Raw genomic sequence first — 16380 nt, 5'->3', positions numbered from 1 at the left:
CCCATGGACTGGGATATATGGAAACTGCCCTAGCCTGATTGCCTGCAATGCTTTTAACATGTGAGTGTTATCTTTTCTCTTTTATTCCCTTTATGTTATAATTACCCATGTACATATTTGCAATTGTCTCATTTGTAACTTCTTTATAAAATATTTTTGATAAAGCACTGCCTAATTAATTTCAATGGAATATACTATTATATATTAGTTCGTTCATCCATGCTCTAAACTTACCCTGTCTTCTGAAGGGAAATACGCTACTGTTACTGTTGTGTTGGGTTAGCTTCGGACCCGTTTAATCGAAGCTGGTGGCAGCGAAAGTGCGCTGACTGTTGGATTATGCTGAAGCAACTGCGGGTTTGATAATTATTGTTCCTGCCTGAGTGGGAGTAGTTATCGCGTCGCTGCAGCGTGCCCAATAGCCAGTACATAGCAGGCAGCCTTTCTGGCGACTAATTACCCAGGGTGCAGTACCTAATCTGACCTGAGAGTAAGGGGGCGCCAGAGAGCTGCAAGTGTTAAGTGGAACTGTAAGCGGGATATACATAAATCCCTGCAGTTTGTGGTATATAGAAAGCAGTGGGATACCTAGAATAAGCCCCTGCTGTAAACTAAGAGGTCAATAGCCTTGTGTGTGGTTTTTTCATCACATTGTTAGCAGTGGAGGGATAACTAAGATAAGCCCCCCTGCACATGTGATAGCCGTCTGTTGGCCTAAAGTCACCCCAACCCGTGACGCAGGGGTGACGGTCACGGTGTGAATCCTGACCAATTGGTGACAGCGGTCAGGGGAATCGTGACAATGCACAGGACATACACAGTCACAGAACACAGTACATGGACAGGACATACACAGTCACAGAACAGAGTACATGGACAGGACATACACAGTCACAGAACACAGTACATGGACATGACATACATAGTCACAGAACACAGTACATGCACAGGACATACACAGTCACAGAACACAGTACATGCACAGGATATACACAGTCACAGAACACAGTACATGTACAGGACATACACAGTCACAGAACACAGTACATGTACAGGATATACACAGTCACAGAACACAGTACATGTAAAGGAGACACACAGTCACAGAACACAGTACATGGACAGGACATACACAGTCACAGAACACAGTACATGCACAGGACATACACAGTCACAGAACACAGTACATGAACAGGAGACACACAGTCACAGAACACAGTACATGTAAAGGAGACACACAGTCACAGAACACAGTACATGGACAGGACATACACAGTCACAGAACACAGTACATGAACAGGACATACACAGTCACAGAACACAGTACATGCACAGGAGACACACAGTCACAGAACACAGTACATGCACAGGAGACACACAGTCACAGAACACAGTACATGGACAGGACATACATAGTCACAGAACACAGTACATGGACAGGACATACACAGTCACAGAACACAGTACATGGACAGGACATACACAGTCACAGAACACAGTACATGGACATCACATACATAGTCACAGAACACAGTACATGGACAGGACATACACAGTCACAGAACACAGTACATGCACAGGACATACACAGTCACAGAACACAGTACATGCACAGGATATACACAGTCACAGAACACAGTACATGTACAGGACATACACAGTCACAGAACACAGTACATGTACAGGACATACACAGTCACAGAACACAGTACATGGACAGGACATACATAGTCACAGAACACAGTACATGCACAGGACATACACAGTCACAGAACACAGTACATGCACAGGATATACACAGTCACAGAACACAGTACATGAACAGGAGACACACAGTCACAGGACCCAGTACATGCAAAGGACATACACAGTCACAGAACACAGTACATGGACAGGACATACACAGTCACAGAAAACAGTACATGCACAGGACATACACAGTCACAGAACACAGTACATGCACAGGACATACACAGTCACAGGACCCTGTACATGCACAGGAGACACACAGTCACAGAACAGAGTACATGGACAGGACATACACAGTCACAGAACACAGTACATGCACAGGACATACACAGTCACAGAACACAGTACATGGACAGGACATACACAGTCACAGAACAGAGTACATGGACAGGACATACACAGTCACAGAACACAGTACATGTAAAGGAGACACACAGTCACAGAACACAGTACATGGACAGGACATGCACAGTCACAGAACAGAGTACATGCACAGGACATACACAGTCACAGAACACAGTACATGGACAGGATATACATAGTCACAGAACAGAGTACATGGACAGGACATACACAGTCACAGAACACAGTATATGAACAGGACATACACAGTCACAGAACACAGTACATGAACAGGACATACACAGTCACAGAACACAGTACATGCACAGGAGACACACAGTCACAGAACAGAGTACATGCACAGGATATACACAGTCACAGAACCCCAGTACATGCACAGTCAAAGGACCAAGTGCATGCACAGGACATACACAGTCACAGAACACAGTATATTCACAGGACATACACAGTCACAGAACACAGTACATGTAAAGGAGACACACAGTCACAGAACACAGTACATGAACAGGACATACACAGTCACAGAACACAGTACATGAACAGGAGACACATAGTCACAGAACACAGTATATTCACAGGATATACACAGTCACAGAACACAGTACATGTAAAGGAGACACGCAGTCACAGAACACAGTACATGAACAGGACATACACAGTCACAGAACACAGTACATGAACAGGAGACACATAGTCACAGAACACAGTATATTCACAGGATATACACAGTCACAGAACACAGTACATGTAAAGGAGACACACAGTCACAGAACACAGTACATGGACAGGACATACACAGTCACAGAACACAGTACATGAACAGGACATACACAGTCACAGAACACAGTACATGAACAGGAGACACACAGTCACAGAACACAGTACATGTAAAGGAGACACACAGTCACAGAACACAGTACATGGACAGGACATACACAGCCACAGAACACAGTACATGAACAGGACATACACAGTCACAGAACACAGTACATGAACAGGAGACACACAGTCACAGAACACAGTACATGTAAAGGAGACACACAGTCACAGAACACAGTACATGGACAGGACATACACAGTCACAGAACACAGTACATGAACAGGACATACACAGTCACAGAACACAGTACATGCACAGGATATACACAGTCACAGAACCCAGTACATGCACAGGAGACACACAGTCACAGAACACAGTACATGCACAGGAGACACACAGTCACAGAACACAGTACATGGACAGGACATACATAGTCACAGAACACAGTACATGGACAGGACATACACAGTCACAGAACACAGTACATGGACATGACATACATAGTCACAGAACACAGTACATGCACAGGACATACACAGTCACAGAACACAGTACGTGCACAGGATATACACAGTCACAGAACACAGTACATGTACAGGACATACACAGTCACAGAACACAGTACATGTACAGGATATACACAGTCACAGAACACAGTACATGTAAAGGAGACACACAGTCACAGAACACAGTACATGGACAGGACATACACAGTCACAGAACACAGTACATGAACAGGACATACACAGTCACAGAACACAGTACATGAACAGGAGACACACAGTCACAGAACACAGTACATGTAAAGGAGACACAAAGTCACAGAACACAGTACATGGACAGGACATACACAGTCACAGAACACAGTACATGGACAGGACATACACAGTCACAGAACACAGTACATGAACAGGACATACACAGTCACAGAACACAGTACATGCACAGGAGACACACAGTCACAGAACACCGTACATGCACAGGAGACACACAGTCACAGAACACAGTACATGGACAGGACATACATAGTCACAGAACACAGTACATGGACAGGACATACACAGTCACAGAACACAGTACATGGACAGGACATACACAGTCACAGAACACAGTACATGGACATGACATACATAGTCACAGAACACAGTACATGCACAGGACATACACAGTCACAGAACACAGTACATGCACAGGATATACACAGTCACAGAACACAGTACATGTACAGGACATACACAGTCACAGAACACAGTACATGTACAGGACATACACAGTCACAGAACACAGTACATGGACAGGACATACATAGTCACAGAACACAGTACATGCACAGGACATACACAGTCACAGAACACAGTACATGCACAGGATATACACAGTCACAGAACACAGTACATGGACAGGACATACACAGTCACAGAACACAGTACATGCACAGGACATACACAGTCACAGAACACAGTACATGCACAGGACATACACAGTCACAGAACACAGTACATGGACAGGACATACATAGTCACAGAACACAGTACATGGACAGGACATACACAGTCACAGAACACAGTACATGGACAGGACATACACAGTCACAGAACACAGTACATGGATATGACATACATAGTCACAGAACACAGTACTTGCACAGGACATACACAGTCACAGAACACAGTACATGCACAGGATATACACAGTCACAGAACACAGTACATGTACAGGACATACACAGTCACAGAACACAGTACATGTACAGGACATACACAGTCACAGAACACAGTACATGGACAGGACATACATAGTCACAGAACACAGTACATGCACAGGACATACACAGTCACAGAACACAGTACATGCACAGGATATACACAGTCACAGAACACAGTACATGCACGGAACATACACAGTCACAGAACACAGTACATGCACAGGACATACACAGTCACAGAACTCAGTACATGCACAGGATATACACAGTCACAGAACACAGTACATGCACAGGATATACACAGTCACAGAACACAGTACATGCACAGGACATACACAGTCACAGAACACAGTACATGGACAGGATATACACAGTCACAGAACACAGTACATGCACAGGATATACACAGTCACAGAACACAGTACATGCACAGGACATACACAGTCACAGAACACAGTACATGTACAGGATATACACAGTCACAGAACACAGTACATGCACAGGACATACACAGTCACAGAACAGAGTACATGCACAGGATATACACAGTCACAGAACACAGTACATGCACAGGATATACACAGTCACAGAACACAGTACATGGACAGGACATACATAGTCACAGAACAGAGTACATGCACAGGACATACACAGTCACAGAACAGAGTACATGCACAGGATATACACAGTCACAGAACACAGTACATGCACAGGATATACACAGTCACAGAACACAGTACATGGACAGGACATACATAGTCACAGAACAGAGTACATGCACAGGACATACACAGTCACAGAACACAGTACATGCACAGGACATACACAGTCACAGAACAGAGTACATGCACAGGATATACACAGTCACAGAACACAGTACATGTACAGGATATACACAGTCACAGAACACAGTACATGCACAGGACATACACAGTCACAGAACAGAGTACATGCACAGGATATACACAGTCACAGAACACAGTACATGGACAGGACATACACAGTCACAGAACACAGTACATGCACAGGACATACACAGTCACAGAACACAGTACATGGACAGGACATACATAGTCACAGAACAGAGTACATGCACAGGACATACACAGTCACAGAACACAGTACATGCACAGGACATACACAGTCACAGAACAGAGTACATGCACAGGATATACACAGTCACAGAACACAGTACATGTACAGGATATACACAGTCACAGAACACAGTACATGCACAGGACATACACAGTCACAGAACAGAGTACATGCACAGGACATACACAGTCACAGAACACAGTACATGCACAGGATATACACAGTCACAGAACACAGTACATGCACAGGACATACACAGTCACAGAACACAGTACATGCACAGGACATACACAGTCACAGAACACAGTACATGCAAAGGACATACACAGTCACAGAACACAGTACATGGACAGGACATACACAGTCACAGAACACAGTACATGCACAGGATATACACAGTCACAGAACACAGTACATGGACAGGAGACACACAGTCACAGGACCCAGTACATGCAAAGGACATGGCGATGACATCACACTGCTTGGATTTCAAACAAATAGTTCCGCTCTATCTGATGACATCAGTGTATCTTCTCTGTGATCTCACTAACCCCCGTAATCACAATGTAACAGCAGTACAGACAGCAGCAGGTTGGTTTATGGGCAATTGAAACAGGGTTTCACAACATGGCACTGACTATTTAACCACCTGCCTGAACTTTTGTGCAGTTTTGTATACTACACTATATATGGGGGCAATGTGTGATACTCTTATTACGCTCTCTTTGGCGATACTATTTTAGTATCATAGCAAATATAACTTTGTATTTGCATAATTTAGAAGGTGATGGGACCTCCGGTGCAGGGTTTGTCATTACGCCACACAGGCCATGATGTGAACCCACAGGCCATGATGTGACCCCACAGGACATGATGTGACCCCACTCTCTGATCTCTTTACGACACCCACTGATGGGATCACATAAAGCGCACACAATACACACTGCACAACAGATAGACGGGATGTGACTTACAGTAATTCCCTCAGATAAGCAATGATTTTCTGTAGTAAAGTCCTTGAGAGTTCCCTGCCTGGATGTCACCGGCCTGCGACCAGTGCGCTGGATATAAATAGGAGTCAGCTGTGAAGATGTTACACAAGATAATTTAAGCCCCTCGGTGTGATCCAGAGAGGGGGCTGCATGGCGGCATCTAGTTTCACGTTACTTTTGCAGGGTCTCTACATACGGACCGGGCTGCGACAAATTAAATAGATACAGTACTGCTGATATACAGAGATATGAGAGGCTGATATAGAGATACGGGGCTGATATATAGAGATATGGGGGGCTGATATATAGAGATATGGGGGGCTGATATACAGAGATATGAGAGGCTGATATATAGAGATACGGGGGCTGATATATAGAGATATGGGGGCTGATATATAGAGATATGGGGGGCTGATATACAGAGATATGGGGGGCTGATATATAGAGATATGGGGGGCTGATATACAGAGATATGGGGGGCTGATATATAGAGATACGGGGGCTGATATATAGAGATATGGGGGGCTGATATACAGAGATATGGGGGGCTGATATATAGAGATATGGGGGGCTGATATACAGAGATATGAGAGGCTGATATATAGAGATACGGGGGCTGATATATAGAGATATGGGGGCTGATATATAGAGATATGGGGGCTGATATATAGAGATATGGGGGCTGATATACAGAGATATGGGGGCTGATATACAGAGATATGGGGGCTGATATACAGAGATATGGGGGCTGATATACAGAGATATGGGGGCTGATATATAGAGATATGGGGGCTGATATATAGAGATACAGGGGCTGATATATAGAGATATGGGGGCTGATATATAGAGATATGGGGGCTGATATATAGAGATATGGGGGCTGATATACAGAGATATGGGGGGCTGATATATAGAGATATGGGGGGCTGATATATAGAGATATGTGGGCTGATATATAGAGATATGGGGGGCTGATATATAGAGATATGGGGGGCTGATATACAGAGATATGGGGGGCTGATATATAGAGATATGGGGGGCTGATATACAGAGATATGGGGGGCTGATATACAGATATATGAGAGGCTGATATATAGAGATACGGGGGCTGATATATAGAGATATGGGGGCTGATATATAGAGATATGGGGGCTGATATATAGAGATATGGGGGCTGATATATAGAGATATGGGGGCTGATATATAGAGATATGGGGGGCTGATATACAGAGATATGGGGGGCTGATATACAGATATATGAGAGGCTGATATATAGAGATACGGGGGCTGATATATAGAGATATGGGGGCTGATATATAGAGATATGGGGGCTGATATATAGAGATATGGGGGCTGATATATAGAGATACGGAGGCTGATATATAGAGATATGGGGGCTGATATACAGAGATATGGGGGCTGATATACAGAGATATGGGGGCTGATATACAGAGATATGGGGGCTGATATACAGAGATATGGGGGCTGATATACAGAGATATGGGGGCTGATATATAGAGATATGGGGGCTGATATATAGAGATACAGGGGCTGATATATAGAGATATGGGGGCTGATATATAGAGATATGGGGGCTGATATATAGAGATATGGGGGCTGATATACAGAGATATGGGGGGCTGATATATAGAGATATGGGGGGCTGATATATAGAGATATGTGGGCTGATATATAGAGATATGGGGGGCTGATATATAGAGATATGGGGGGCTGATATACAGAGATATGGGGGGCTGATATATAGAGATATGGGGGGCTGATATACAGAGATATGGGGGGCTGATATACAGATATATGAGAGGCTGATATATAGAGATACGGGGGCTGATATATAGAGATATGGGGGCTGATATATAGAGATATGGGGGCTGATATATAGAGATATGGGGGCTGATATATAGAGATATGGGGGCTGATATACAGAGATATGGGGGCTGATATACAGAGATATGGGGGCTGATATACAGAGATATGGGGGCTGATATATAGAGATATGGGGGCTGATATATAGAGATACAGGGGCTGATATATAGAGATATGGGGGCTGATATATAGAGATATGGGGGCTGATATATAGAGATATGGGGGCTGATATACAGAGATATGGGGGGCTGATATATAGAGATATGGGGGGCTGATATATAGAGATATGTGGGCTGATATATAGAGATATGGGGGGCTGATATATAGAGATATGGGGGCTCATATATAGAGATATGGGGGGCTGATATATAGAGATATGGAGGCTGATATATAGAGATATGGGGGGCTGATATATAGAGATATGGGGGCTGATATATAGAGATCTGGAGGCTGATATACAGAGATATGGGGGCTGATATACAGAGATATGGGGGGCTGATATATAGAGATATGGGGGGCTGATATATAGAGATATGTGGGCTGATATATAGAGATATGGGGGGCTGATATATAGAGATATGGGGGCTCATATATAGAGATATGGGGGGCTGATATATAGAGATATGGGGGCTGATATATAGAGATATGGGGGGCTGATATATAGAGATATGGGGGCTGATATAGAGATACGGGGGATGATATACAGAGATATGGGGGCTGATATACAGAGATATGGGGGGCTGATATATAGAGATATGGGGGGCTGATATATAGAGATACGGGGGCTGATATATAGAGATACGGGGGCTGATATATAGAGATATGGGGGCTGATATATAGAGATATGGGGGCTGACATATAGAGATATGGGGGGCTGATATATAGAGATATGGGGGGTTGATATATAGAGATACGGAGGCTGATATATAGAGATATGGGGGCTGATATATAGAGATACGGAGGCTTATATACAGAGATATGGGGGGCTGATATATAGAGATATGGGGGGCTGATATATAGAGATACGGGGGCTGATATATAGAGATACGGGGGCTGATATATAGAGATATGGGGGGGCTGATATATAGAGATATGGGGGCTGATATATAGAGATACAGGGGTTGATATATAGAGATATGGGGGCTGATATACAGAGATGTGGGGGCTGATATATAGAGATACGGGGGCTGATATATAGAGATATGGGGGCTGACATATAGAGATATGGGGGCTGACATATAGAGATATGGGGGCTGATATATAGAGATATCAAGGGTTGATATATAGAGATATGGGGGCTGATATATAGAGATATGGGGGCTGATATACAGAGATATGGGGGCTGATATATAGAGATATGGGGGCTGATATATAGAGACATGGGGGGCTGATATATAGAGATATGGGGGCTGATATATAGAGATATGGGGGGTTGATATATAGAGATATGGGGGCTGATATATAGAGATATGGGGGCTGATATACAGAGATATGGGGGCTGATATATAGAGATATGGGGGCTGATATATAGAGATATGGGGGCTGATATACAGAGATATGGGGGCTGATATACAGAGATATGGGGGCTGATATACAGAGACTAGATTGTGGCCCGATTCTAACGCATATTCTAGAATATGCATGTCCCCGTAGTATATGGACAATGATGATTCCAGAATTCGCGGCAGACTGTGCCCGTCACTGATTGGTCGAGGCAACCTTTATGACATCATCGTCGCAATGCTGTGCCCGTCGCTGATTGGTCGAGGCCTGGCGGCCTCGACCAATCAGAGACGCGGGATTTCCAGGACAGACAGACAGAAAAACCCTTTTCTAGAATATGTATGTATGTATGTATGTATGTTGCGCTGTCAGTGGTGTTTAAATCCTGCACTAATATCGCTGATTGGCTGATATCCGAGACAGACAGACAATTAGACCCTTAGACAACACAATGGCGGCACTTGACAGCAGTGGAAGACAATGATGATTCCAGAATTCGCGGCAGACTGTGCCCGTCGCACATTACACTTCACACTCCGGCCACTAGGGGGAGAAAAAGGCTTTATTTATTGGGCCACTCTTCACACTGGTAAAACTAGGGGCTGGGGAGGAAGTTAGTCAGAAGCTGACTGGGTTGGAACCAGGCAACATCCCGTGGCAGGGGGTGTTGCAGGGAGAAGGCACAGGGGGGTCCCTGTCAGGCGTGGGAACCTGGCAGGTGCCTAGCGAACAGAACAGAACGTAACGGAACCGCGCCTGCACACCATGCAGCGGTATCCAGGAGAGAGACACGAAGGGAAGGATATTGTGGAACAGTGTAAACGAGATCAAGCACAAAGGAGAGCCAGTAGGAGTCGTGCCGAGAGAGAGAGGCAACATCTTACTGAGGCGCGTAGTCGGTGGCCGGATCACCGTAGGAGTAACTGACTTCAGGCCTTACTTCAAATTCCGCTGGACAGTTAATTATAGGTTGGCTGTCTACCTACTACACCTACGAAGACATAGGGGGCAACATTGGGAAAGGGGTGTCTCTAGGGTCCCGGAAGACCTCCAAGCCTTCCCGTCAAACGGGTGGCGTCCTAGCCATAACATATCTGGGGGACGTTAGAAACTAGTAACATGTGGAACCAAAGAACGAGAGAGAGAAAGAAAGCTGTAGAGAACGAACGAACGAGAACAGCAGTTGTGAGGACTATTCCGAATGCTCAGCAGGGTAGGACTACAACACACAAGCGCTATTGGTAGGCAACGATTTCCATCTGCGAGGGAAGCTCTGGATGTGCCCATCGGACCGGCCGGTCTCTGATAGCCCGGTTGAACGTGCTCTGGACTGAGGATCTTGAAGCCTTCAGTAAAGAGGTAAAGAGACTGCAACCTTGTGTCCTCGTTATTGCCTGCACCTCACACCATCACCATCCACCTTACTGGGAAGTCCTGGGGACATACTTCACCTGTGGGAAGTTATACCATCCAGCTGCCATTCCATCACTCCAGCGGACCCCACAGCAGCGTCGGTCACCCTGACCGAACACCACAGGTGGCATCACGAACCTCTGACAGACTGTACTATCACCTTTATTGGACACCCCTTAGCAGGGTCACGACCGGGTCCAGCCACCGTGACAACCCCAGAACCGAGAAGAAAGGACCGGTACTGAGTACCCTGTGGCCCTGTGTCTGGGGGCGCTCCAACTTGGCGTCACGAACAGGATCATACTTAAGCCTGAAGAATCGGGTCATGTGTGCCTTGGAACTGTGATTGAAACGTGTTTGGACTGTGATTTATTGCAAAGACTGTGTATTGCTATCTGCCGCAAGATTCCCGCCAAAACCGCCGCCATTGCCGCACCACGAGGAGCGCAGGAGAAGAAGGGCGTGGAAGTGGGCGTGAGCAAGCTGAAGAGCGCGAGAAGTAATGGCCGCCCAGTCTAAATATTTCTGTACTTTGAGGACGTGTCCGTCAGCAGCCGAGATCCGCCTCCTGATCCTCAGTGGAGGGCGGAGACAAAGAAAACAAAACCGCCTACGAAGGAGAGAGCGGGAAAAGGACAAGGGGGGAGAAGAAGTGAACCACGTGGGAGACGCCATGGCCAGCCGACCGGGATCGGAGCATGGGGTCGGAGCAGAGGACTCCCCCAGCTACCCCCACCTGTTGGCCCCAACTTCCTGCAGGCCGGAGTGGACGAGCTCAGCAATCAACTCCGGCGGACGCAGCTGAGCACTAATGCCGGGTGGAAGGAGATCGTCACCGGGGGCCTCACCAGACGTCTGTCGGCAGCCTCGTCTGGTCAGGAGCAAGAAAGAAGTTCCAGCGCTCCGAAGCCAGAAAGCAAGGCCGAGCCAGAAAGTGAGATACTGCAAACAGAGATGACGACGCCACAGCGCAAGGCCCCGCAGTCAGCGTTCCAGATCCCAGCGGAGACGGAGCAGGCCGACACCGGAGGGACCGCATCTGAAGCAGGTATGAAGAACGACCCTGCCCCAGTGACAGAAGACCTACTGATAAGCCCCGTAGCAGCACCACCTGCTGCCATGACTGAGACTAACTCTGAACTGACAAATCCTAATACTACTACCACAGTGGGCATTATTGCCGCGACTGAACCTACTACCAAAATTGACATTTGAACCCAGATTATACCTGAAAAACTGATTAGTGACATTGACACCGCATCGGATGAGAGGTCGAACACAGATCTTTCCAGGCCGGGAAGTGTTCACTACCAACGGATGCCTAGCAATCTACCGTCGCGAGAATAAACCTCGAAGACCTGATTTGTACATAGTTCACTGTTTCCTGCTGCTACTTTCAACCCGTCCAGGGTTAACTCCTAGGGATCCCTTTGTTTACCCGGGGTCCCTATTGTTTCTACTGTTTTTTCTGCCGTTGCACCACGTTTATCATTGTTTTAAAGACTGCCGGATCATGGATGGTGAATGATTCAGAACTGCCTTGTATATAGTTTGCACCTTCCTAAAGGTGCTCCCTACTGGTTTTATAAGCCAAAGAAGACTTTGCAAAGACATGATGCAGAAAGACTTGCTTGCTGAAAGAGAATCTGCACCAGAGACTTGGGTCCCTCTTAAAGGGAGTGTTTGATGATTGCTTTAATAAAGGTTGAAACGTTAATAATGTTGAAGAATTTAGACAGTTTAATAATGTTGACAAAGATTGAGGACAGGAAAGTTTGGAAGTGAACCCGTAGGGGTTAGAGAGAGAGTCCTCCTGAGAGATGTAGAAAGATGGTCGGCACAATGACAGTAGGCCCAGCCAAGGAGCTAGGCGGTCCTGCATTGGGGAAGATGGAACAGAAAGAAAAGTTGAGTTATGTAGCATTCTATGGTAGGCCTTTAGTGGGTTCAGCGTATACGCCCTTAAAGGAAGAGTTAGTTTATTGTTCAGAATTTGCACTTAGTAGAATACCCGGCTGGGTACTGAAAGTTATTTATAGTCTAAATGTTATTTAAAAATATTTAATCCTGTTATTGTTTGTAACGTTCAAGCGTCCTCACCTCCCATAAAGGGAAGCACCCTTTTCTATTTACTTGTTCTAAGCATTTCAAAAATTTTTGTATGTCTTTTGCTGTATTATATTGTTGTTCTTCTTCCCAGTCCAGGAGTACTGGATTTAACCAGGGGGGAGTGCAGCGCCCCAGAGACCTGGTCGTTGCAGTATGGCACTCTGCCGCTAAGGAGAGTGGCAGTACATCTGATGGCACTAAAGAGTTCTCCTGACCAGGTATCACCAGAACACATTACACTTCACACTCCGGCCACTAGGGGGAGAAAAAGGCTTTATTTATTGGGCCACTCCTCACACTGGTAAAACTAGGGGCTGGGGAGGAAGTTAGTCAGAAGCTGACTGGGTTGGAAACAGGCAACACTCCGTGGCAGGGGGTGTTGCAGGGAGAAGGCACAGGGGGGTCCCTGTCAGGTGTGGGAACCTGGCAGGTGCCTAGCGAACAGAACAGAACGTAACGGAACCTGTTGTGAATTCTGTGGTCAAGCTCCCTCCTGTGGTCATGAGTGGTACTTCGGCTGGTTCTGTCCATGAGCTTCCTCTGGTGGATCTGAGTGGGGTTGCGGCTTCTGAGTTTCCTTCCTCAGGTGACGAGGTTAAGTCGTTAGGTGCTGCTCTATTTAAATCCACCTAGTTCTTTGTTCCTAGCCTCCAGTCAATGTTCCAGTATTGGACTTGCTCTCTCCTGGATCGTTCTTGTGACCTGTCTTCCCTGCATAAGCTAAGTCTGCTTGTGTTACTTTTATTTGCTATTTTTTCTGTCCAGCTTGCTATATTGGTTTTTCTTGCTTGCTGGAAGCTCTGGGACGCAGAGGGAGCACCTCCGTGCCGTTAGTCGGTACGGAGGGTCTTTTTGCGCCCTCTGCGTGGTTGTTTGTAGGTTTTTGTGCTGACCGCAAAGATATCTTTCCTATCCTCGGTCTATTCAGTAAATCGGGCCTCACTTTGCTAAAATCTATTTCATCTCTGTGTTTGTATTTTCATCTTTACTCACAGTCATTATATGTGGGGGGCTGCCTTTTCCTTTGGGGAATTTCTCTGAGGCAAGGTAGGCTTATTTTTCTATCTTCAGGGCTAGCTAGTTTCTCAGGCTGTGCCCGAGGCGCCTAGGTCTGGTCAGGAGCGCTCCACGGCTACCTCTAGTGTGGTGTGATAGGATTAGGGATTGCGGTCAGCAGAGTTCCCACGTCTCAGAGCTCGTCCTATGTTATTAGTAACTATCCGGTCACTTGGTGTGCTCTTAACCACCAGGTCCATTGTGTTTCTGAACCACCAGTTCATAACAGTACTGGAGGCCCAAAGTACTAATGCTTCTCAATAGAGGGAAAAGAGAAGTTCTGAGACCATTTTTTTTTCTCTGCACTGTGTTTTGTCTTTCTTTTCCCCTAGACATTTGGGTGGTTCAGGACACAGGTGTAGTGATGGACATTAAAGGTCTGTCTTCTTGTGTGGATCATCTCACTGCAAGAGTACAAAAAATTCAAGACATTGTGGTTCAGAAATCTATGTTAGAACCTAGAATTCCTATTCCTGATTTATTTTCTGGAGATAGAGCTAAGTTTCTGAATTTCAAAAATAATTGCAAACTGTTTCTGGCTTTGAAACCCCGCTCCTCTGGTGACCCAGTTCAACAAGTTAAGATCATTATTTCTTTATTACGTGGCGACCCTCAAGACTGGGCATTTTCCCTTGCGCCAGGAGATCCTGCATTATGTGATATTGATGCGTTTTTTTCTGGCGCTCGGATTGCTTTATGATGAACCTAATTCAGTGGATCAGGCAGAGAAAAATTTGCTGGCTCTGTGTCAGGGTCAGGATGAGGTAGAGATACATTGTCAGAAGTTTAGGAAGTGGTCTGTGCTCACTCAATGGAATGCATGTGCGCTGGCAGCAATTTTCAGAAAGGGTCTCTCTGAAGCCCTTAAGGATGTCATGGTGGGATTTCCTATGCCTGCTGGTCTGAATAAGTCTATGTCTAGGGCTATTCAGATCAATCGACGCTTACGTGAGCGTAAAACTGTGCACCATTTGGCGGTATTATCTGAGCATAAACCTGAACCTATGCAATGTGATAGGACTTTGACCAGAGCTGAACGGCAAGAACACAGACGTCAGAATGGGCTGTGTTTTTAATGTGGTGATTCCACTCATGCTATCTCCGACTGTCCTAAGCGCACTAAGCGGTTCGCTAGGTCTGCCACCATTGGTACGGTACAGTCGAAATTTCTTCTCTCCGTTACTTTGATCTGCTCTTTGTCATCCTATTCTGTCATGGCATTTGTGGATTCAGGCGCTGCCCTGAATTTGATGGACTTGGAGTTTTGCTAGGCGCTGTGGGTTTTTCTTGGAGCCCTTGCAGTATCCTATTCCATTGAGAGGAATTGATGCTACGCCTTTGGCCAATTTGTCTGTGCCAGAGCACGCCGCTATGCGGAGTTACGTAAAGGAATCCTTGGAGAAGGGTCATATTCGCCCGTCGTCGTCGCCATTGGGAGCAGGGTTCTTTTTTGTGGCCAAGAAGGATGGTTCGTTGAGACCTTGTATTGATTACCGCCTTCTAAATAAAATCACGGTCAAATTTCAGTACCCCTTGCCGCTGCTGTCTGATTTGTTTGCTCGGATTAAGGGGGCTAGTTGGTTCACCAAGATAGATCTTCGTGGTGCGTATAATCTTGTGCGTATTAAACAGGGCGATGAATGGAAAAAAGCATTTAATACGCCCGAGGGCCATTTTGAGTACCTAGTTAT

General features: G+C 45.8%; 1 protein-coding gene across 2 annotated transcripts in view; it reads right to left on the bottom strand.

Moving 5' to 3' along the window:
* DHRS7C (dehydrogenase/reductase 7C) overlaps positions 1–16380 on the bottom strand; it is a 48926-nt gene that overhangs the window by 23297 nt on the left and 9249 nt on the right. Inside the window, exon 1 of one of the 2 annotated variants that reach the window (XM_069749127.1) lies at positions 6707–6805. The exons of the other annotated variant lie outside the window; for it this stretch is intronic. The gene's annotated coding sequence lies outside the window, so the exon portion shown is untranslated. Of the gene's footprint in view, positions 1–6706; positions 6806–16380 lie in introns of those variants that run through there. 2 annotated transcript variants of the gene reach the window in all.

The sequence above is a fragment of the Ranitomeya imitator genome, chromosome 2 (genome assembly GCF_032444005.1).
Source record: "Ranitomeya imitator isolate aRanImi1 chromosome 2, aRanImi1.pri, whole genome shotgun sequence".
NCBI classification, from domain to species: domain Eukaryota; kingdom Metazoa; phylum Chordata; class Amphibia; order Anura; family Dendrobatidae; genus Ranitomeya; species Ranitomeya imitator.
The sequence above is the reverse complement of the archived record's forward strand: the minus strand, read 5'-3'. Positions and strand labels throughout refer to the sequence as shown.